The sequence below is a fragment of the Trachypithecus francoisi genome, unplaced genomic scaffold, assembly GCF_009764315.1.
Source record: "Trachypithecus francoisi isolate TF-2019V2 unplaced genomic scaffold, Tfra_2.0 Lachesis_group3, whole genome shotgun sequence".
Classification (NCBI taxonomy): Eukaryota; Metazoa; Chordata; class Mammalia; order Primates; family Cercopithecidae; genus Trachypithecus; species Trachypithecus francoisi.
In genome coordinates, this window is record NW_022681468.1 from 142362990 (window position 1) to 142387868 (window position 24879).

At 41.0% G+C, this 24879-nt stretch overlaps 1 long non-coding RNA gene across 1 annotated transcript in view; it reads left to right on the top strand.

Moving 5' to 3' along the window:
• Positions 1–24879, top strand: part of LOC117070703 — a 70341-nt gene that overhangs the window by 40673 nt on the left and 4789 nt on the right. Inside the window, exons 2-3 of the long non-coding RNA XR_004432010.1 lie at positions 11989–12171; positions 14674–14830. This is a non-coding gene — a long non-coding RNA (uncharacterized LOC117070703). The remainder of the gene's footprint in view (positions 1–11988; positions 12172–14673; positions 14831–24879) is intronic.

Sequence of the window (24879 nt, forward strand, 5' to 3'; positions counted from 1 at the left end):
GCAAAGCAAGGATGTGATTTTACAAAGTATCTCACAGAGAGATCTCCTGAAGTGAGCTGGTCACAAGGCACTAGGAACCCCTTTACGTTCTGAAACCTCACCCTTTCCTTGATCGGCATGAAGGAGTTGACTTCTAGATGCCCTAGAAAATTGCTGCTTTTTTTCTCCTCCCTAATGTGTGATCCTGAACAGAGCAAAGACACCCCCCCCCCACCCCCCCCCAAGTCAAGCTGAAATGTCTGAGATGAAAAAGTCACTCTGGAAATAACGGGATGTGAGAGGGCAGAGTTCTATTGGACAGCTCCTCTGGGAATGAACACAGCTTTGTTCTTAAGGAGGTCAAACGATTCCAAAGGATGCCACTGAGGCAGGAATGCTTTTTACCATCTCCTGAAGTTCCAAAGTAAAAACGCTTAAAGTGTAATTGTGGAGTCTGATGGCTTTTTTATAGCCTGGGTCTTTAGGAACAGTCAATTAAAGTTTACCTGCTGGAGCATTTTGCAAAACAAATCAATATCTCATTTATTAAAAATTAAGAACCCATAAACTTCTGATACATGACCAAAAAAGCAGGGAAATAGTGTGTCAGGGAAGGATTGCAAGATTGGGGGAAAAAACACAACATACATTTCTGATTTTAAATCTACCACAAAGTTTGGCTGTTGTCATGCTGCACTGCATGGCATTAGCATAATCAAATTTGCTTACTTTTAGTTTATGAGCTGAAGGCTGCAATGAAGCTTGATTTGCACTATGTTTCTTCTAAACCACAGGCTCCAGCCCTGAACGTAGGAGAGTTTCTAAAGAAGTTGCTCCCAGAGGCTAGAGAGAGTCAGCAGGCTACTGGTTTCCTTCAAAATGGAATAGGAAACAGAAAACGTGGCAAAGTAGAGCTTTTTCTTACTGAACTTCCCATTCATAGATTTTGAGTGGGTTTCTCCACCCAAGAAGCCTCCCCAGAAAGAAAAGTCTTGCTCCTCCTCCCTATACCATAACTTTAAGAACGACAATCTATCAATATTTCACAGATGTTCAGCTAAATCCACTGATTGGATCGTCATGGCCGTACATCAGTCACAGGTTCTCAAACTTGTCTGTGCATTTGAATCACCTGGGGAGTTTTTTGTTTCTTTTTAGAGGAGTCTCACTCTGTCACCCACACTGGAGTACAGCAGTGCAGTCACAGCTCACTGTAACCTTGAACTCCTGGACTTAAGCAATTCTCCTGCCTCAACCTCCCAAGTAGCTAGGACTGCAGGCATGCACCATCATGCCCAATTAAATTTTTTTTTTTTTTTGTAGATATGTGGCCTCACTATGATGCCCAAGCTGGTTTTGAATTCCTGGCCTCAAGTGGTCCTCCTACCTGGGCCTCCCAAAGTTCTGGGATTATTTTTGCAGGCATGAGCCACCACTCCTGGCTCACCTGAAGAGTTTTAGAAATCACTGATGTCTTGGTCCCACCCAAAAAAATTCTGACATAATTGATGTGGGGTGCATCCTAGACAGTAACATTTTTAAATTCCCAAAGTGATTCTCACGTGCAGCCAAGTTTGAAACCACTTCTATAAGCCACTGGTTCTTAAAGCGTGGTCCTCGGACTACAGCATCAGCGTCAACTGGGAGCTTGTTAGACAGGCAGACTTTATGGCCCCACCCCAATCAGACTGATTCAGAAACCCTGGGGATAAGCCCAGAAATCTGTGTTGTAACAAGCCCTCCAGGTGATTCTGATGCATGCTAGTATTTGAGAGCAATTGCCTTACATAAAGCTTTGAGAACCCACAGTGTATCGACACTGTTTGTGTAGCTGCTGTTCATGTCTCAAATTGGTGTCTTTCTCAGGAAGCAGCAAGATGTGATGGACAGACTATGGGCTTTGGAGTCAGGCCAGACCTGAGTTTGAATCCTAGCCCCATCATTTATGAGCTGTGTGAGCTTAGACAAACATGTAATTTTACCTGTATGAGCTTCAGTCTCCTCAATTCTGAAACAGTGGAAATTTTATCTAACCCATAATGTTGTTGTGAAAATTAAGTGGGATAATAGCATCTAAAATGGACTCATAGAGTGCTATAAATCAGATCTTAGTTCCCTGTCCTTCCTCCCTTCTATTCCAAATTTTAACAAGCAATAGAAAGAAGTAACGGAATATTGACATGAGTTGGGCATATTCACTTTCTTGTCAGTTCCTAAATATTCTTTTCTGTCCTCTTCTGATAGCATCATTTCTTTGCACTTGAATCAGCAGCGTGACATAGGACTTTGGCATCAGGTGACTTCCATGAGCCAGGCACAGGACCAGGCTCTGGCTACTGGGCCACTGAAAGAGAGTCCAGTTTTGGTCTCATCACTTGACAAGGACAAAAAGTAAGGTCAGGATACTCAAACCTGGCAAATCCTTCTCCAGAGTCCACTGAGTGGATGTATTCTCAGAGGCATGTCAAACTTTTAGAAGTAGTTACCTACTTCATTCAGACAAATTGCTTACTTTATTCCAATAATTCCCCTATTCTGACACGTTTATAGACTTTGTATTTTAACATCAAGGATTCAATTTCTCTCTTCTGCTTAAGGAAAAGGCATCCAAATCCTCTCCGGGACAAGTGTGTCAGTGTAGTATAATACCTAACAGCAGTACCAACAATTGACATCTCACTGGATCATTACTGCTTACACCCATACTCTGTTTAACTCCATTTCAGTCTCACAGCCACTCAAGGAGGGAGACGTAATTACTATCCCCATTTTACAGATGAGAAGGCTGGAGCTCAGAGAGGTTAAATGACTTGCCCAAGGTCACACAATTAGTAACTAGGGGAGCTGTCTTATATCCTAACTGCCACAATAATGATAATGAACAATAGTAACAATATAAAAACACAGAGCACCTGAGAGATGGAAAGAATTGACTACTGGAAGACGTGCACAAAGTCTGATTCATGCATAAACAGCTGGATTCAGACCAACTATTATTATTAACAATTCTCTCCTTTCCACCCACTGCTCCCTCTACTATTACTCCCCTGCCCTCACTGACTTCAGCATTGTTCGTCCCTAGAATAATGAGATGGATTTCTCAAGAATACCTAACCATGTTTTCCAATTTTAAAAACATTTCCTTAAAAATGGAGAGAGTAACCTGCGGTGAAATGACCAGGTGTCCTAGTGCCATGCCTGTTGTAGAATGAGTGGCAGCAGAGTCACCAGGGAGAGATGCAGACTCTCAGGACTTGCCCCAGACTTCCTGGATCAGAGTCCAGCATTGAACAAGCCCCCCAGTGACTGGTCCACACAGTCTGCAGTTCCTAACCAGCTCCCAGCTGAGCCCAACACTGTTGGTCTGTGGATTCTGCTTTAGCAGCAGGGTTCTAGAATGGACAGATCTTCCACTCCTCTGTCAGCACACTAGGCCTCAGGTCTCAGTGCTGTGGCAGAGCCCATTAAGCTGATCATATCCTATAGTCTATGCTGACTTTTTCTGCCAGCACCTTCCACCTGAGGGAAGGTGGGAAAGCAGGAGAGGCTCTTTGAATCCCTCTAGGCACCTGCCCTGAAGACGTACCTGGGATTTATGGCTTCAAAAGGGGTGCACTAAGCTTCACAGTGGAAGTCTCTCAGCGTGCCTGCGTGTGGCAGTGGGAAAAGATATCTGTGAAGCTGGTTCTAGGTGTCTCTCTGTAAAGATGTCAGGGCAGGGGATAACTGGGATAAGCTATGTCTCCAGTAGATCTTATGTCCTTCCTTCAGAAGGGTGGCCTGTTTCCCAAGGATCTGCCAGCGCTTACCTGATCTGTGTCAGCTTTCCCCTGCAGCTCTGTTGTGTCCCCTGGTTTCTGGGTTCCTGGGTTCCTGGCACGGGATCCAATGCCCTGTGTCTGAGTTTTGCTCTCCTGATCCTCTGTCACCTAGGTGTCAATCTAAGTGGCTAACATGCTTTTTCTTGTTGCTTCCTTGATCCTGGAAACAAAAAAGGTAACGCAGTTAGAGGCAGTTGAAGGTCTTGTGTCCTGAGAAGGATTTAACTCATTTAAACCAGAACTGTTAATCATTCCACCGGGCCAGAATCTTTTTCTCCCTCATGGAACTTTCCCAATTCAGGATAAAGCATCATTACTCATGTAGTTGCTCATGTTGAAATCCCAGGCAGAAGTCATTCCCGAATGCCGCTTTCCATCACACCCACATCCAGTCCATCAGCAAGGCCTGTCAACTCTTTGTCCAGAATACGTCTTAGGTGTGCACACTGTGCTTCCTGTTTATCAACATTGCTCTGATCCACCAACTCTAGGTTACAGCTGTCCCCGACTGGCCTCCCTACTACCTGTCTTGCACTTCACAAAGAAGCCAGGGTGATCTTCTCAAAATCACTTCTCAGATTATCACTGTAATCTCTCCCCTTCCCAATTTCAAAACACTCAAAATCCAAACAGAACATCATGAACTTTGACCTTTGTCTCCTTCTCTACCTCTATATCTTCCTATTCATTCATTAAATGAATGAAAACTTCTCAACTCACTCTACTCCAGCCCCATGGGCTCCTCCCATCAATGGGCCTCATCGTGGCCTCTTCTCTCCATCTGAAACTCTCTTCCCCCAGAGGATAAGGTGGCTAACTTTCTCTACTGAAGCCTAATCTTTGAACAGACCTCAAAGATTTTGTGCAAAGAGAGGCCCTCCTCTGACCACACAATCTGAAGCAAGTTGTCATGTCAACCTTATATTAGGATGTTCTCTAGGCCTATTGCTACTGCAATCACGTTGTTACTGTTTCTTTTTCTTTGTTCCTATCACCACTGGAACATGAGCTTTAGGGAGCAATTACCTTACCTGTTTTGTTCATACATTATAGATCCTCTACAAATGGAAGAAAATGATGGCAGGAGATAGGATGAGTGCCATCTTCATATCTGTGTTAATTCCTTTATTTTTATTTTTATTTAATTATTTATTTATTTTTGAGAAAGAGTCTTGCTCTGTCGTCCAGGCTGGAGTGCATTGGCACAATCTCTGCATGCTGCAACCTCCACCTCCTGGGTTCAAACAATTCTCCTGCCTCATCCTCCTGAGTAGCTGGGACTACAGGCATGCACCACCACACCTGGCTAATTCTTGTATTTTTAGTAGAGATGGGGCTTCACCATGTTGGCCAGGCTGATCTGAAACTCCTGACCTCAGGTGATCCACCTGCTTCAGCCTCCCAAAATGTTGGGATCACAGGTGTGAGCCACCATGCCCAGCCAATTCCTTTATTTTTATAATATTCAGAATGCCAAAGAGAATATTAAAAACTATGAGGCAGGCATGGTGGCTCATGCCTGTAATCCTAGCACTATGGGAGGTCGAGGCGGGTGGATCACCTGAGGTTAAGAGCTTGAGACCAGCCTGGTTAACATGGCGAAACCCTGTCTCTACTAAAAAAATACAAAAATTAGTTGGGCATGGTGGCACATGCCTGTAATCCCAGCTACTTGGGAGGCTGAGGCTGGAGAATCACTTAAACCCGGGAGGCAGAGGTTGCAGTGAGCCAAGATTGCACCACCGCACTCCAGCCTGGGTGACAGAGTGAGACTCCATCTCAAACAACAACAACAACAACGAACACCTAACTATGCTGGTTGGAAAATGCCATATTAAGTGGACTCATGCTTAGGCCGTGCTTGGGTCACCCATAACTCCAGCATGCTGGGGCAGCAGGTGATGCTGTGGGGAGGAATCAGGGCTATCTGCTTCTACTCTTGCCATAGTAGTTCAAGGTGCAGAACTCAAACTGCACACCTTACAGGTAATGAATGAGTCTGTGGTGTCACGTGAAACAGGAAGAAATGAGGTTTAACCAATAAAATCACTGATTTGCCCAAGAAAAGGAAAAATTTTTCTCCTGGTTTCATTTTTTATTTGAAGATAGTTCACTCAGGATCACAGCCAGTGTCCCACGTAGACAGAGTGACCCATCTGGGAAGTCTACGTTCCTAACTTGAGAGCAAAAGCATTGGAGAACAGATTTCAAAACTATACTTTGGGTTGTCCAAGTACGAAAGGATGACAAAAACAAGATAACAACCTAAGAAATAAAGAGATGTTTCTGACAGTGCCTTCCCTGCCTTCACCGTGAGTCCTCATGCTCTACCAGTCCCCTGTCGGCATTCCCACAGGATTCTGTTTTCCTTTCCCTCATCTGCAGTCATCTACATCCAAGGTTTTTAAGGACTATTCACATATCGATTGCTGCCTTCAATTAAGATTGTTTTCCTATTCTGCAAACTTTTATCTCCACTTGCCAGGTAGTTTTTTTTTTTAAATTAACAGCCTTATTGAGGCAACATTGACCTACAATTAATATCATATATTTGAAGGGTACTGTTGGATACATGTGATATATATTTACAGCTGGAAAGGAATGACCATAATTGAGCTAATGAACATAATCATTACCTCCGAGTTTCCTTGTGCCTATTTGTCATTCCTTCTACACCTGCTTCACATCCCCAGGGAAACACTGATCTGCTTTCACTATAGATTATTTTACATATTCTCAAATTCTGTAAAGGAGATGATTCAGTATGTACTGTTTGTTGTCTGGCTTCTTCCATTCAGCTTCACTATTTTGAGATTCATTCATGTGTGGGTATCAGTAATTCATTTTGTTTAATTTCTTAGTAGCATTCCATTTTGTGGATATACCACACTTGATTTATCCAATCACTTGATGATGGACATTTAAGTCATTTCCAGTTTATGGGTTTTTTTTTTTTTTTTTTTTTTTTTTTTTTTTTTTGAGGCGGAGTCTCGCTCTGTCGCCCGGACTGGAGTGCAGTGGCCAGATCTCAGCTCACTGCAAGCTCCGCCTCCCGGGTTTACGCCATTCTCCTGCCTCAGCCTCCGAGTAGCTGGGACTACAGGCGCCCGCCACCTCGCCCGGCTAGTTTTTGTATTTTTAGTAGAGACGGGGTTTCACCGTGTTAGCCAGGATGGTCTCGATCTCCTGACCTCGTGATCCGCCCGTCTCGGCCTCCCAAAGTGCTGGGATTACAGGCTTGAGCCACCGCGCCCGGCCCAGTTTATGGGTTTTACAAGCAAAGCTGCTATGAAGATTTGTGTACAACTATTTGTATGATTTTATTCCTCTTAGATAAATACCTATGTGTGAAATATTTAACTTTTAAAGAAACTCTGAAATTGCCTTTCAAAATGGTTGCACCTAAATTACATTTCCACCAGTAGCATCTAAGAGTTCCAGTTGCTTCCACATCCTTTCCAAAACTTGGTTAGGCCAGTTTTCTTATTTTTAGCCATTCTAGTAGGCGTACTTCCTTAATTCAGGGCATCATGACATCTTCCCTGAATCATTACAGCCTCTTGCCCTCTGCCCTCTTCCGTACCTTGTCTGTATGCTATACTTTAAGATCCTACTCAGGTGTGTGATATCTTTCCACATTTCTTGCCACCCAAAAAACTATCACCTTCCACAGAATTTGCCACTCACTCTTCAGCACTACATCCATATGCCATAACAGACATACCTTGGAGGTGCTCCTATTCCCGTACTTATCAGTTTACCTATCTCACTGCACTGCAAGGGTTTTCTGCCTCTTTCCTACCGTAGATTGTTAGCTTGAGGTCAAGGGCTAGGTTTTATTCAACTTTTCATGCCCAATTCTTTTGACACTCAGCACAGAGCCTGACACATAAAAAGTATCTATTGTTTCTGAAGGATGGAGTGAAAGAAACCCCCAAGTTTCCATTTACGGTGAACTTCGTATTTCTAATCACTACAAGACTCTTCAAAAACAAATTTAATGATTTGAGGATATGCTCTGTGTCCAATTTTACCTACACAATGAATAACCATCTTTTCCTGTTTTCATTTTCTTTTCAAAAGATGAATTAACTCTTCATCATATTATCTGAGAAATTTACTTTCATAAAAGGGGTGGCTAAATTGGTGATTAATATTTTCTTATATATATGTATATATGTGTGTATACGTGCATACACACAAATACATACACACATACACCACACACACTTACCGTTTTTCAATGTGCCCTCCTGTACACTGGAACATTTAGTCAATAAGACAGTCAGTAAGATCTTTTATTTCTTTTACTAAAGAGACAGGGTCTCGCTCTGTCACTGAGAGTCGAGTGCAGTGGCACAATTGGGGCTCACTGCAGCCTTGACCTCCTGGGCTCAAGCAATCCTCCCACCTCAACCTCTTCCCACCTCAACCTCTTCCCACCCACCTCAAGTAGCTAGGACTACAGACACACACCACCACACCTGTCTAATTTAATAAGACCATTTTAACTCAATTTATTCTTTTCTCAGTGCTACGGTTGTTGTCTTTAGATAATACCTCTAAATATTACAGAATTTCTTGTATGAAAAATTTATCTTAAAAATGGGGAAGAAAAGCAAAAATTAAACAGCATTGCCTCAAGTACATTATAATTCACAACTGTTATTAAAAGTTTTCACTTTATTAAGAGACAGTGAGTTATACCACAATTCGAAGTGAAGTTTAAAATAAGATGATCAAATAGCTTTTCTTTCTTTAATAATTTCTCCCCTTCATGAAAGTACCATTTATAGTGAAATACGGTATTCATATTTCTGAGAAATAAACCAGAAAAGGCCACTAGCAAGAAATGATTACACATGATGTTTCCATTAAGCATTTCCATTCCTTTCAAGTTTCAGATCTACAATTTAAGCACTTACAACCCAGGGGAAAAAGGAATTCTAGGGTTGCTCAGCCCTAGCTTACAGCATGAAGCAGGACTGTTGTGTGGATGCCCCAGGGACCTCTACAAAAGCCTCGTAACTGGAGCTCACAAATACTTACTACCACTCCCTACTGGGGCTGAAACACAAACTGTTTAAGTGAAGTAAGGTAGATGGAACAGAATAAAAGGGATTATTTTGCATCACTCTCCCATAGTGCTCATCTTTCCTTTTGGTAAGTCAGGTATCAATAGCTAGCTGATGTTTTACTTTAATGTTTTTTTCACTATGTATGTGTGTGTGTGTGTGTGTGTATGTGTGTGTGTGTGTATCATGCCTATCTCAGGCTTTACCAGCCAGTAAGCACAAATTTTTAACACCCAAATAGCATTAGCTAATGATATATAATAATAAATTATTAGCTAATAAATATAATAATATTTAACTGCATGCCCCATCCCACTCCAGGGTAATTGGACTTGTTATGCCTTATTATTTTCTATTTAAGAGGCAGGCTCTTGCTTTGTTGCCCAGACATGAGTGCAGTGGTACAATAATAGCTCACTGCAGCCTCAGCTCCTGGCTCAAGTGATCTTCCCACTTTGGCCTTCCAAAGCTCTGGGATAACAGGCAAGAGCCACTGTGACTGGCCTGCTTTTCAATTTTGTACTCAGTATTTCCTGGAGACCCTGAAGCCTTGCCCTGATGTTTCTAGAGAGAGACTATTAGGATTCTAGAATATGGCTCCAGTCTCTACTACTGTTCCTCGAATCCTGCAGGAATTGAACATTAGCTGTTCTCCATGTCAATGAAACTGAAGCCTACCTCAAGCCCTGATGCCAGAGATCCTAATCACCACTCTTGCAAAGTCAGAAGAAGAGGGTGGAAGGCCGGATTTCCTGCAGAAACTCAGCTTGAGCCTCAAAATATCACAGCAATTAGCAATCCAGTTCTTTCTTTCTCTCTAGGTGGTAGATCTAAGCCTGGATCAGTAATCCATAGACAAGCAGTTCCTCAGAGTTCTAAGGGCAGATATCTGCTCACATCACTATAACAGTGACTATCTCTTCACTACCTGAGGTTTAAAGTGGTGTACCAGACATGCCTAGGGCAATACTTTTGAAGTAAAAAGGGGAAAATGACTTCATTTTTAGTGTGGAAAGGAAGTTAGGCTCCCAGAGCAAGGTTGCATGAATAGCTCTCAAGTATTTAGAGATATATAATCCTTTCAAGGTACATAAACATGCATGCACACATGCATACCCACTGCCACTGCAGCTGCATGCAGCAGATTAGAAATGGTAGCAAGTTCTTTCACAGGCTTCTTATGGAGAGTTGGGGGCTATTTGCTCTCCCCATGAATATGGGCTGGCCTGTGAGTGTTTCATCAGTAGAGTATAGTGCAAGTGAATCTATGTCAGATGTAAGCCTAGCCTTTAAGAAGACTGGTAGCCACTGCCTTGGCTTCTTTGAGCACGTGCCTGACTAGTACCCTGCTTGAGAAAATCTGTGGAGAGGCTCTGAGCCTCCATGGAGAGGAAGAGGACTGAGACATGTGGAGTGAAGCCCATGTACCCTTCAGCCCAGCCCAGTCACCATTTGGATACCAGGCACCCCAGTCAACTCCACATGGTTCAAAGAAATCAGTCAATTCTTGACCCCCATAAAATGATCCTTATTTTAACTTATCAAGTTTTGGAATACCTTATTATGCAACATAGATTCCTGGAGCTCTAGTTAGGGACAAATATTGTAAGGTCCTCCAGGCTGTGGTCAGAACTCCCATCCCCTTTTAAGAGCAGTTCCGCATCTGATCCTCCACTCCAGACTCTTTCCACTGGGTGCAGATCTGTGGGGACCTTGAGACCAACTAGCCTCATTGAATGAGTTTCAAGTTTTCCCCTACCAGATTCAATTACTACATGCAAAGGGGTACACTCAAAATAATGGAGCTCCATTCTCTGCCCAGCCGGGACACCCTGTTACATGTACTTTATTAGTTGCCACGATTGCTATTTTAAAGTTTTATAAAAGGTTAGGAGATGAGGTTTGATCAGGGGAAAAAAGTACATCTTTTCAAAGCTTTTCTTAGAATTTGAGAGGAAGGAATCATTCAAGGATGTGAAGTGCATGAGTAATTAAGTTACTTTAGTCTTCCTTATTTTTTCTTTGTAATCATTATGTTTTCTCTTCCCCAAAGCTCACCTCCTAAACCCTGTGCTGCATTTCAGAATAAATCCCAAGGTTCTCAATTATTAGTCTCTGTTAGAACTATCTTCTCCTCATTTTCTCTTTCTCTTTCCCTGCTAAAATTAGCATTCCTACCAGGACTCTGTAGTTAACTTAGTACACCGTTCCAGCTCTGAGTCAGACGCCAAGAACACCTTTTCTGTCTGGCTCCCAGGGTGCCTGCATTGATGTACTATGCTGAGGACATCAATCTGATGTTCGGTGATGCATAGTTGTTTCTATTCTAAGGGATACATTTGACTGTTTATAGAGCAGCAAGAAACAGCCTAGTGTTCACCTGCTGACAAAATGAATGTGTATAAGATGCTTCTAGATTTCTGGCATAGATGCTTGTGAGCAGTGATCAGCTAAGTTTAGGTGTGGCTTATAGCAGTTAGGAACTTACTGAATCTCAGATTCTCAGATGACCTTTTCATCTGGGCAGGAAGACAACTTTTCTCAGCTGGGCAAAAGTAAAAAGGGTTCAGAAATTTGATGTGTCAAATTCACCATGACTCATTTATCAGAGTGGTGGGGGGTTAATTTTTTTTTTTTTATCTTTTCATATCAAGTTGCAGGGTATTCTCCAAAAGCCCAAAAACGAAATCAAACTGGATGAAGAATTGAATGCATTCATTAGGACTTGTTCCTAGTTACACAAAAACTAGGGTGGCTGTAGTATTTATTATACAGATGAGGACACTTTGAGAGTGCAAGAAAGCACTACTAACAGTTACACCACGACAGCAGGTGTGTAGGCTTGGACAGCCCTAGGCAAACAGGGATGCATTTCCACCCTTGAAATAGCCCAACTCAAGTTGTCTTAAGGCAATAAAGGAGATTCACTGGCCTGCATTAGAAGAAATGCAAAGGTTAGGTGGGCTTTGAAACAACTCGACCAGTTTCTTTTAATGTCTCTATTTTGCCTTCTGGATGGTAGCCTTTTTATATATATAAATAAATATTTCCCTAGCAATCAGACTGAACATATAGTAGTTTTATCTCAAGACTGGTTCTTCTTGTGGTCATAGGTGCATGCCAATAGCAATTGGCATGTTTCCTTTTTCACATTCGGCAACGGAAAGAACACCTCAATCCCAGCATTCTAAGCAAGAATTGCAAGGCTCAGACACGTCAATGCCCACTGCTATAACTGACAAGGAAGTGGAAGGTCGTGTTTGGCTTCAACCAACAAGGGCTGGTTGGAGCTTTGAGTAAGTTCCGTTTCTTACAAGTACTCAGGACAGTTTGGGGATGAGTGATTTTTTTTTTTCCATGAAAATTCTGGGTAATGTTTCTTTTTAAAAAAGAGTGGGAATGAATACTTGATAGGTAAGCAGCAAACATCTGCTATATTGGAAACAAACCTGAAATTTAATAAAGTAGCTTTCTTGGTGCCCTGAAAGTTAAAAGAGAGGGACTCTGATGTCAGACTTTCTATGTGTAAACCCAGGTTTTACCCTTAATAACCACGTAACCTTGTACCAGTTGTTTAACCTAAGTCTCATTTCCTCAAACTGGAAAATCAGGATAATGCTAATAACTGTCTTACATGGTTGTTATGAAATTAAATGAGATAATGTATGCAAAGTGCTTATGACACTTATGACAGGGCCTGTCATATTGTGAGAGCTTAATACATGTTAGCCTCTATTACAATAGTCGTTGAAGTGATTGTTTAGCAAGATGTTCATGAGAATCTGTAAGGAAATTCTAAGGTATCAGCAGTAAAGAAATTCATGTACTTAGTTGAGGGAGAAATAATGAAGGCAAGAATAAGAACTGAAGGAACTGGGGTGTGAGGTCGGCATCTGGGAGAGAAGAAATTTAAAATGATTCCCGTCCAAAGTGAGTCGCCCATTTTTAAATATCGCAGCAGACTCTCTCAGGAGCCTTTTCTAGTGTTTCATGGTCAGGAAATTCTGCTTTATTTTTAAGATAAATCCCTTGTTGTCACATAAGCTCGTTTTATGTCTTCACACAGGATAAAACATAGGTAAAGGTTTTAGAGACACGGAGAGCTGAGATGGAGCTTTAGAGATGTTATAGGGGAAAAGTGACAAGGCTTAGTGACATCCATTTCTTAGTGACAGGGAGAAAAGGGTAGAGTCAGATGCAGGCCCATGATAGTGGGCATGAAAGACGAGGGAGACAATGGTATCTGTGACAAAGAGGGAGATGGGAGAGGTTGGTCTGCTAGATAAGGAGTTGGATTTATAAATATAAGGTGGTGATATTACCAGGGCTCTGATAATAAAATCAAAATGGTGCCAGAATAGTAAAGAAGACATTTTCTCTGCTTCTCTGTCCTCTCCTAGATAAGTAGGAAGCTAAAAAAAAAAAAAAAAAAGGAGTGGGGGACGGAAAAAGATGTTGCAATGACAACTTTTAACAACATGTACACATTCTGGCAAGGGTCGTTCATTAGAAGCACAGCAAAAATGGATATAATCCAGTCCTAGTTTTTGGTGTGAGTGTAGCAGCGGGCGTGGTAGTAATGATTGGCTTTTCTTTGCCTTATGGGGGCTTTTGTAACAAAAGTGGCACTTTGCCCCAGTCGTCTATCGAGTGAGTCTTCTGTCTTACAAATGCAGTCTGAATCATTCACCACAACCACATATATGCAGCAATTTTTGCTTTCCTGTGTTTTCCTATAAATTTTCTGTGGGATTGGATTTGGGTAGACTCTTGTATTTAAAATGAAATTATATTTTCTCATGATTGGTTTCAATAAAAGATAAACTAGATTATCCACAGTTTGGTTGTTTATTAATGTAGCTGAATTAAAGATAAGTTCTTCAACAATTACATACATTTTAATTACAAAATGTTATATGAGGTTTTATAAGTACTTAATTTAACTTGCTATACACTTAGCACCAGGTAATCTTTTTGCATTGAAAATAATGAGAAATAAGGATCCATTGTTGAAGCTTGTACTTTGATTTAGGAGGTGCAAATACCTCTTTGTATCACTGGTGGGAAATTGAAATTCTAGAGAGAATAGTGTCCCACTTAAAAGAGATAATATGAAAATAATTGGTTTGTTTCTTGTGGTTTTGCTCTCCAAGCACACTTTGCTTGTGAGACCAATTATAGATTTTCCGTATAGAATCATTATCTCCATCATCAAATTGATGGCAAATAACTTGCTTTTTTTGTTCAAATAGTAGTTCCTCAAAGGATAGTTGCAACTGAATGAATGAATGAGTAAATAAGTAAACGTACCTATTATACTTGAGAAAATCAATGTAGAGTCCTGAATTTGTGCATAAGAGGCATCAAAAGAGTATGTGTATTGAGGCAAAGTTATGGACACAACAAAGTTGCATTTTGTATTTTAAGCTATATCTGACCCTGATTTATTAATATGTTTAAGAATTTAATTCTTGCTTAACTACTTGACCTACTACTGTCCAGTAGTCTCAATTATTTAACAGCTTAAACTGACACTTAATAAGTATGTAAATGGAAGGCACCCTAACACAATACAGGTATCTCCCTAAGTGCCAATTATATGCCTCAACATTCCCTTCAATTTGAATGTGTTAGTAAGAATCTAATTACACTGGTTTATAGCTGATGGAATTACAGAAGGAGAAGATTTCTCTTCTACATACTTATTAGACCTCAATAAGTGTTCCTTTGCAATCTGTTGCTATTCAATTACCAAGTAATAACTGTCCTAATGAATCTAATTGAAATGCTTATTTCAGACTCCTATCACACCAAAAAAAGAGGCTTCACTTGGAGTGCTGCCACTGGATAGGGCCTGACTTGTTTATCCAGAAAGAAATGACTTCCCTGGGAAGAAGGTTGCATCTGTGAAAGCCTGTGCAGCATTTCAAGGACATTCATGTTTTCATCATTCAGGTATTAGAAAACGGAAGCCCCTACTCAAAAACCTTACTAGTCAAGCCCATGCCTGTGTGCGCACTTTTACAATCATTCTGCCTGAATTTTCCCCTCACCATGAGAAGCTTTGGTTTAGCTTTCCTCAATGAAGACAAAATAACAATAAGTAAAATATCATAGCTAATATCTGTAGGGTACTTACTAGTGCCAATGCTGCCTAAACACCAGTTTAATCTTCACAAGTTCCCTGAGAGAGATGTATATGGTTATTGACTCCATTGAACAGATTTGGAAACAGTATAGTCTAGTCTTTGGCAGAGGGCAAATTCATACAGCATATCAGTTAATAAGTGGCAGAGTTCATGATGCAACTGCAGGCACACTGGCTTTGGAGCCTCTCACCCGCCGGCAAAAACTATCACAAGAGCAAAGACATGAAATAAATGTTATCTTAGTTGATGCAACCTCTTGTTTCTTGGGAAACGGAAACTGTAAACTTGCATGGCAAATTTGAAAGTAGCTCCAAGTCTCCTGAGCCCTAGTCCTGTGCACATCAACCTACACCATGCCGCATTAAAACAATAAACAAACAAACACACAAACAAAAAACTCATTGAGCTCGATGTTCTATGTAATACTCTTTGCATCCCCATTCTTTGGTAACTTTTTTTTGGATCCACAACTGGGACATAAAATGTGTTCATCTCAAGGTCATGATTAGAATTTGTTTGGAAGATAATGCAATTCAGACAGCAATTCACCAGGCTTTGCATGTGCTCAGGCCTGTTACTCCTTATCAGAGGCCCACAAACAGCTCTCAGTACAGCTGCAGCCCTGGAGAATTTCCCTGTCTCCTCCTGTTCCCTCTCTCTCCTCCCCCTCCCACTTCTCTTCCCTGCCTCTCCCCCACTCCATACAAACACACACGTGCGTGCGCACACACACACACTCTACTCCTTGGCTCTTTAATTTTCCTTTGAAGGCATCAAAATCAATTTTGGGACTCAATTTGGTACAAAGAGTTGATATGAATTTGATATGGATAGAGTTGACTGATCTCTACTCTGGGTTTGAAGATGTTGATGCAAATGGAAAGGAAATAATCCCAGGCTATTGTGACAGATGACATGGTGTAGAGGGAAGAGCACAGGACTGAAGGTGGAGAATCACTTGTTTATGCACCACATATTTCCTGAACGTCAAATACGAGGATAAAGCTATGAAGGAAACAGAGCCCTGTTTCTGCAGAACACACATTCTGGTTGGAGAAGACAAGTAGCGAATACACCAACAAATAAGAGAATATCTGATGATGATGAATGTTTTATGAAGGGGATAAAGAGTGACTGCAGGGCTAGGGAGGAAGTGATTATTTTAAGTAGGGAAGGTCTTTTGTGAGAAGGTACTATTTAAATTGAGACTTTATAAGCTGTGCAATTTTGGATAAATTATTTAGCCTCACTGAATCTCTCAAGAGTAAAATTAGGTTAAAAGTACCCAGCTCTTAGTTTATTGTAAACACAAAGAAGAGGAAAATGTATATAAAGTGGTTCAACAGCTAGTAGCTGTAACTGTTGCCATTGATGAAATTCTGTGTCAGTTAGGATCTGAGCAAGAAACTGACAACACATGCAAATGAGGATAGCCTGAGTGAGTTTAATAGAGAATTTATAAAACTGTCAGTGGGGTGTCGGGAAACAAGAAGGGAAGTGCTTTCTCTGGGATCCAGTAAGAGCAGAGAGTGATGACCAACTCCAGGCCCCAAAGAGAAAGGAGAGTGAGGCTACTGGCACTTGGGGGCAGAGAAAGCCATGTGGAGAGGGAGGCAGGGAGGCCGGACTGAGCTAAAACCTTCAGTCCGCTGGCCTTGAGCTATTTGAGGGTCTGTTATGTACAGGATTAGGCTTGGCACTATCGAGGATCACAAAAGTGTGTTAGTTAGGGAGTCTTCCAGCAATAGGCTTGCAGTCAAGAATGGGAAACAACACGTATGCACGTACTTTGACTGAAATGTAAGAAGTCTTAAGGATCATAGGAGGAGTTCAGATAAAGACTAAAAAGTTCTCAGGGGCCAGATTGCTTCCAGCCAACAGATCAAAGGAACTGCCATAGAGGAGGTGGCTGTGTGTGCCCTGGGCCTCAAAGGAGAGAGAGGATATTCAGACATGTAGCAGTGATGGGCAGAAGCACATTTTAAGTGGAGAGAATGAAACGGGAGAAGCAAATGGCTGGTGATTGAAAAACCCTGATTGCATGTGCAGGAAAGAGAAATCTTAGTTTCACTGGAGCCTCTGGCACATGAAGGGGATTTAGAGTTTGCTGTTTCTAGGAGTCTGTCCATCTTCACCCTCATGCTCTTCTCCTTTCCTCTTTTAACCTGTATCTTCTCTCTCCTTGTTTTGTTGACTTTCTCTTTTTTGTTTTCCGTTGTCCTTTTTTATGAGTGGAGCATTTCAGTGCAAGGGCAAATGGGAGTGGAGTGGGGTTCTGTGGAATGTCAGAAATGCATGCTCAACCTAGATTTCCCAAGCTCTCACTCAGTCTTATCCCAGGGATCACTTGACGTGATGGGAAATGATGGGAAAAAAATAAACAATGTGATCCCAGAGCAATGCTTATTTACTTTATCCCTTTAACCCAGTTCTACTGCTTCTCTCTCCCTTTCCCAAGAACCAGGGGCAGCAAACATGAGAAAGCAGAAGGGGGACAGATTTTAGAGAATGTGAGTTTGTCCTTTGTCCTTCCAAGACCAGAGGCCATGTCTGCCACCACTGGTTTCAGGGAACAACTGGTTCATTTCACAGCCCCACCAATGTATACAACCTGGCTTGTTCTTGAGCCAGGTGCTTTCTCATTGGTGACAGAGCAGCGGTACTTTCCAGCGTGCTATGTAATTACCCAGACAAGAGACCCTTCCTCTGCATGGATTGGCCCTGCTTAAGAAAAGATACATAAACTGTCCTGGCCTATTCTGTGTTTTCCATTTTTGTTTCTTTATTCATCATCAAAGCCCAGTTAAAGTGGAAAACTTAAGCTCAAGGCATTTCCACTGATTTCTCTGGGTACTCTCATGAGGCTCAACAGTACACACTCAATAAATGTACATTTAAATAAATGAATAGTTGCAAAAGGGTATCTGGGTTAAAGAATAATCATCATACAAAATGTACTCGAGTTGCCATTCATTATTTTATCTTTGTCTTTCCAATAAGCCTTGACCCCACTGTGGAGAGAAATAATACTTTGATCATTTTTTAAATTTCCAGCTACTAGAATACTATATATGGTCCATAACAGGCCCTCAATGCATATTTGTTTGAAGGAATGAATAACTAAATCACCGAATAAACAATCCTGTGTTCTAAGCCAATTTAGGGAAAGGATGGGAGATAGTAAGCCCCTTCCCAACATGGAAGCCATGTTGGGAAGGGCCTTGTATATGAGACTAAGGATGTTGCATTTTATTATTTTTTCTTTTTGCTGTAGGGGATAACTGAAGCATTTTAAGTAGTGAGTGATTTAGTGGTCAAGGCTGTTTTAGAAAGATTATTCTGATGGTTAAATAGAAGATGGATTGCTCTGGTGATAAATCTGATGTATGTCTAAGCTTTTGTTGTTTTCAAAAAGTAACAATGAAAACTTCAATGAACAAGGGGCTTTAAGTTCAAACATAGGTATGGTTGCCTTAAATCTATTGCTTACTGATGGAAACAAATATACTTTACCCAGCTTACATGGTCTAAAGGTGTTGTATAGTTTTAGAAGACAATGTGTCCTCATGAGATTAGTATAAGCTAAATGTGCTCAATTATTTGTCATTTCTGTAAAGTGCAAAGTCTCAAACATCTTCCATGTTCTTAATTGCAAACAAGACTATCTTCAAACTAGGAAAGAGAAATGTTCCCATTCTCATTTATTAAACATCCCTCTGAGACAGAAACAATGCTCTTTAAAGTGCTGGACCTAAAATTGTAAGCTTTTTGCAGCCACTCTAAGGTTTGAAAAGTTAAACTTGTAGAAGCAGATTGTTTTGTTTGTTTTTGGCCATCTGAATGACTGGCATCTAATGGTCACAACTTAACATGCCATTTTAGTTAACCACTTGGGATTTTCTCAGTCAGAGCCAACTGAACTATGTTGGGTTGTCGCTGGGAATAACTCAAATCCATCTACCCATGATTTTTTGCACCGCTGAAACCATTCAGACACCTCTTTGTTAATATATCATCATAAATATTGGTTACTCACTGTGATATATACAGCTAAACACTTTTTACAGCTCCTCTATCAAGTAGTGGAGTCCATTTCCCCTACTTTCTGATCTGGACTGGCTTTGTGACTTGCTTTGACCAAAAAGAGGTGGCAGATGTGATTTTGTGCGATTTCCAAGCCTCTTGTTAATGAGGCCTGGGAGCATCCTCTCTCATTCTCTTGGAACACTGCATTTTGAAAGAAGTCTAGGCAGCCTGTTTGAGGTTAAGAGATCACAGGGAGACAGTGAAAGAGACCATTTGACAATAGAGATCCGTCTGTCCCACATATCCTAGCCAAGACCCAAGGTATATGAGGCCATCTGGGACAGCTAATCTCACAGACAAATCTACTAACGGATTGACTACAAATGCATAAGTAAGCCTAGTCGACACTCTGTGGAGGAGAGGTAAGCTCTCCCAAAGGAGCCCTGCCAAATGGTTAACTTATAGAACTGTAAGGAAATAAATGGTTATTATTGTCAGCCATCAAATTTGAGGGTATTGTGGTAGACAGAATCCTAAATATTGCCCTTCTAAGATTCCCATTGCCCGGTTATTCAATTAAATACTAATCTAGGTACTGCTGTGAAGGGATTTTTCAAATATAATTAAAGCCCCAAGTCCATTGACCTTCTAATAGGATCCTTATGTGATCTTATAAAATATTTAAGTGAGCACTTACGAGCAACAAGTTTTCTTTGGCTGGTAGCAGAATAAAAACTCATAGAGATATGAAGAATAAGAGGGATTTGAGGCATGGTGGCTCACGCCTGTAATCCTAGCACTTTGGGAGGCCAAGATGGGTGGATCACTTGAGGTCAGGAGTTCAAGACCAGCCTGGCCAACATGGTGAAACCCAGTCTCTACTAAAATACAAAAAATTTGCTGGGTGAGATAGCACGTGCCTGTAATCCCGGCTACTCAGAAGGTTGAAGCATGAGAACTGCTTGAACCTGGGGGATGGAGGTTGTAGTGAGCAGAGATCATGCCACTACACTCTGGGCAACAGAGCGAGACTCCTTTAAAAGAAAAAAAGAAAGAAAGAAAAGAAAAGAAGGATTTGATATGGCCTTACTGTCTTAAAGATGTAGAGGGCCACATGACAAGAAGTAAAACAGCCTCTAGATGGTAAGAGCAGCCCTTGCCAACTGCCAGCAAGAAAACTGGGACCTCAGTCCTACAATCAGAGGAAACTGAATTCTACCAACAGTCTGAGACAGTTGTGAGCAGATTCTTCTCCAGGGCCTCCAGATAAGAGCACAGTTCAGTTAACACCTTGATTATAGATTTGTGCAACCCTGAGTGGGGAACCCTGTCCAGTCGGCCCACATTTCTGACCTACAGAACTGTGAACTAATGAGTGAGTGTTATAAGTCTCCAAGTTTGTGCTAATGTGTTATGCAGCAATATGAAACTAATACAAGAGTTTATTTCGTAGCAGTAGATGACAAATACACGCATGAGCATTTTTATAATACGTAGAGAAGACATAACACGGAACAAGGGATTTCAACTCTGTACATCAAAATCTTTTGGAGACCACTTTTAAAATACCAATGCCTGAGCCCACCCTAGAGATGCTAATTTGATTGATTAATTATTCTGGGATATAGTCCAGGCTTTGGTGGTTTTAAAAACCTCGCCAGATGATTCTAATGTACAACCAGGCTTGAAAAGCACCAATGTAAACATATTATATAGGACGGATAAATAGATAAGAGAGAGGTGGAGATTTTCACCCCATCTTCCCTCCTGATTCATCCACTATGAGATGACCATCTTGAACATGTTGTTTACTCTATCTGTTAGGGTGCTTTTGACTAGAAGAAGCAATACCTGACCAACAATGGGACAAGAAGAACATTCGCCAGGTGCGGTGGCTCACGCCTGCAGTAATCCTAGCACTTTGGGAGGCTGAGGGGTATGGATCCCCTGAGGTCAGGAATTCGAGACCAGACTGACCAACATGGCAAAACCCCATCTCTACTAAAAATACAAACATTAGTATGGTGGCTTGTGCCTGTAATCCCAGCTACTTGGGAGGCTGGGGCAGGAGAATTGCTTGAACTTGGGGGACAGCGGTTGCACTGAGCCGAGATTGTGCCACTTCACTCCAGCCTGGGCAAAAGAGCGAGACTCCGTCTCAAAACAAAACAAAACAAAACAAAACAAAACAAAAGCATTCATGTCTTCTGTAACAGGAAATCCAAACCTGAGAGTCTTCAAAGTTGGTTAGTTTAGCAGCTCTACATACTCATTAAGGACTTGAGAGCTCTCAATCTCTTTACTATGCCATCTTCAGCATGTGAACCTTTCCCCCAGCCTGCTTTCGTGGTACCAAGATGGCAGCTGCTGATCCATGCACCATCTGTTGCTTCCACTACCAGAAAGCAGACTTTTCTTCATGTATTCCCTTTTTCTTAGAAAAGACAACCTTCCTTAAAGCCCTCCCATACTTTTGCTCAGATTCTACTGGCCAGAATTGAGTCACGTGTCTATGCTTTCACTGTAGGAGAGACTGGAAAAGGAAGTATTTTGTCTTTTCAGGCTCTGTAGGTGGAGCTGACCACTCTCAGCAAATTAGAGTAGGGATAGGTGGGTGGGTGGTTAGTAGGTAGACAGCCAAATATGCTGATCCTCCACACATCTCTTTATCCTGATATAAAGACACAGTATTTGTGTGTCTATATAGATGTAGATATGGATATGTACTCAGGAATGGGATGATATCATACACGCTCTTTACTGTGGTCGTCCTCCCTGTCACATTCTGCTATTGTTATTACCATTTTGACTTCCCGCACTTTACTCAGTAACATACGTTAATACTTGGTATTTATCCTTCAATAATTTCCTCAGTGCTTATATAAATCATAAAATATACATATACTTATAGAATGGAAGTGTATCATTATTTATTTACCAAAATAATATTATGCTGTATATTATGACAATCCTTTTAAGTATGTAGAAACACTTAGGTACCTAGCTTACTAGTGTTTAAATGTTATCATTGCTCCCCAGCTCCTCCCAGTTTTCCTTCCTATTCAACTTTCCATTCTATCTCCTTCAACTTTTATCAAAGAGTCCAGCTAAGCATGAGTACAGAGCTTCCTAGCCTCCCTCATACTTTGTTGTTTGGGATGTCAGGGTAACGTAGTTATGAAGCAGAATGTTCTCTACGTGCCCTTCTGTCTTTTAACTAGTTGCTTACTCTTAGAGAAGTTTTCAGGGTCTTCTGACATTCCCGTTTAGTTTCTAAGATCCTTCATTCTCTTTCTGCTTTCCCAATGAAAGCCTGTAATTAATCTGTCCCTCCTAAGCTTCTGGAAGCTACCTTCTCTCCTAAGGGAAATATAAGACCTCAGAGTGATATTTTACATTTCCAAACATGCCACATTCCCCATGCTTTTTGCCACTGACATGGTGGAAGGATCCTAATTATAGGGCTGAAGGGGAATTCATTCTTTCTAGACTCCCTGCCTTCCTTTTTCAGTGTTTATTCCAACACTGAAGGGAGTTTTTTCACAAAGCTCTAAAACTCAACCATTCTGCCAAGAATTTTTGTTGTGTTGTTTTTATGAACTGTGACTTTTCCTGTTATGTTTTAATCAGATGTGAACAAAACCAAATAGTTGTTAGACACGTTTATACAGGGATTATCTTATAGATTTCTGTCAAACATAGTTAACCTGAATCTTTCTTGTATGTCTTCTAAATAACTGCCTAAATATACTGGTGTTCAAATAAACATGAGAGGAAAAGAAGCAAAAGATAATATCACTGGCAAAGGCATAAAAGATTCAAAGCGAAAAACTGCAAAATATTGTAGCTCTTGGCCACCATCAATGCTGGCGCAGGGCAATAACTTTGTTAGGCTAGGGCCTGGCCTGATTCTCACCAAATGAGTATAAGGCCCAGTGCAGCAGGGGTCTCAAAATGTAACCAATGTGTTTTCAGTGTTCCCAGGGTACACATTTTAGATACTGGAGATTTAGAAATTGTTCAGCTGGGGAGATTTCATATGTACAGTAAAAGTATTCTAACTCCAGAGCTACCTCCTAATTCCCTGGCAGTGGGTGACTAATCTAAAACCAAGAGACACACATCTGTTACAGGAAAAGGTCCCGATCCAGACCCCAAGAGAGGGTTCTTGGATCTCTTGCAAGAAAGAATTCAGGGCGAGTCCACAGTGCAAAGCAAAGGAAAGTTTATTAAGAAGGTAAAGTTGTGAAAGGACAGCTACTCCATAGACAGAGTAGGGTGCTTCCAAAAGTAGGAGGAACACGTCCACCCCAGGTCCAATGCTTGTGTGTATATATATACACACATATATACACACACATATATATACACACACATATATACACACACATATATACACACACATATATCTACACACATATATGTATATGATGAAAAAAGATTATGGGGAGATGTGCTCTGCTACAAAGGTTTTTGATAAAGGTTTAATTTTCATAAGAATCGGTATTATCTTTCAAGCAAAATTAGGAATGCTTTTGCTCTCAAGATATCAGGCTATTAGGACAACCCAAGTCTGGGTCTGTTTAGTAAACATTATCAATCTGTTCCCTTAACTGTAAATATCTAGAGGCTAGGAATGCCTAACTTTCTGGGAATGCAGCTCAGCAAGTCCCAGCCTCATTTTCCTAGCCCTCACTCAAAATGGAGTTGCTCTGGTTCGAATGCCTCTGACATGTCCAGTTATGCAATAACTTAATTTTTTTCAACAATGGGGGTAATTTTCTTTATGGTGGCTTTATGCCTTTTGATTCCTAGGCTCATTTTCAGGAAACAAGATCTTCCTATTGAGTAGTCTTGGTATTGACATTCTTGATGTAAGTTGGAACTGTGGAAACCCTAATGAACTGGTATGACATACAACCAGGCCATTAAATGCCAATTCCATTTTGGCTGGCTAGACTGGTTGAGATTACCCCAAAACATCTCTCTCCTTAAGGCAGTCCATAGCTACAACAGAAGGAGGAGCAGAGTTACTTCTCCTAAAAGAGAACTTGTTAAATTGAGAAAATTTACTTTTTAAAAAGTAGGGGGAGGGGAGGAATTGCAGGGAACTTTGCAAAGGGGTGTGGTTTTCCTGACATCCTTAACTGGCATGCTGTCACAGAGGAGAGGAGTTTGCTCTACTAATTATTTCATATTTTCCCAAGTTGTCATTACCATAATAATCTCATTGTCCTCAAAGCTACCTGCTCTCTTTTCATCTGCTTCCTTGCTTTCTGTTATTCTTGAACCTAGGAAAGAAAAGACAAAGGAGAAAATGGGGTTTTCCAGTTTTTTGTGTGGTTGCCCTTTGAGACACAGAGAAGGCCCAGGCTGCCATAGCATCTCCATTCTGAGTTTCTGCTCTGGACGCTAGCCATGTACCCACACCGTGCTCTGCCATTGCCTGGCTGTTCTGCCTGGGTCCTAGTTCTGTCCCGAGTTCTGTCTTTTGGTTTTTTATAATTTCCACATTTTATCGGTTTATTCCCAGTATCTCCAGCAAAAAAAAAAAAAAAAAAAAAAAGAAACATTTTATTTAGGCACTCTAAGAACCAAAGAACGTCAAGGTCGATCATAATCATTGATACCTTCCTTGTAGCAAAATCAAACTTCTGGGAGTTTGTTTTCAGTGGTAAATAAAGACTTCATCTTTTCTTGAGACTCGATAACTGAACAAAGTCAGGGGCTGTTTCCAGGATTTTTTTTTTTTTCCTTTTTAAAACAAAGTTAGAATAAAAATGTACAGGGAATTTTCATAAATGTGTTTGAATGAAGCATGTTTCAAAA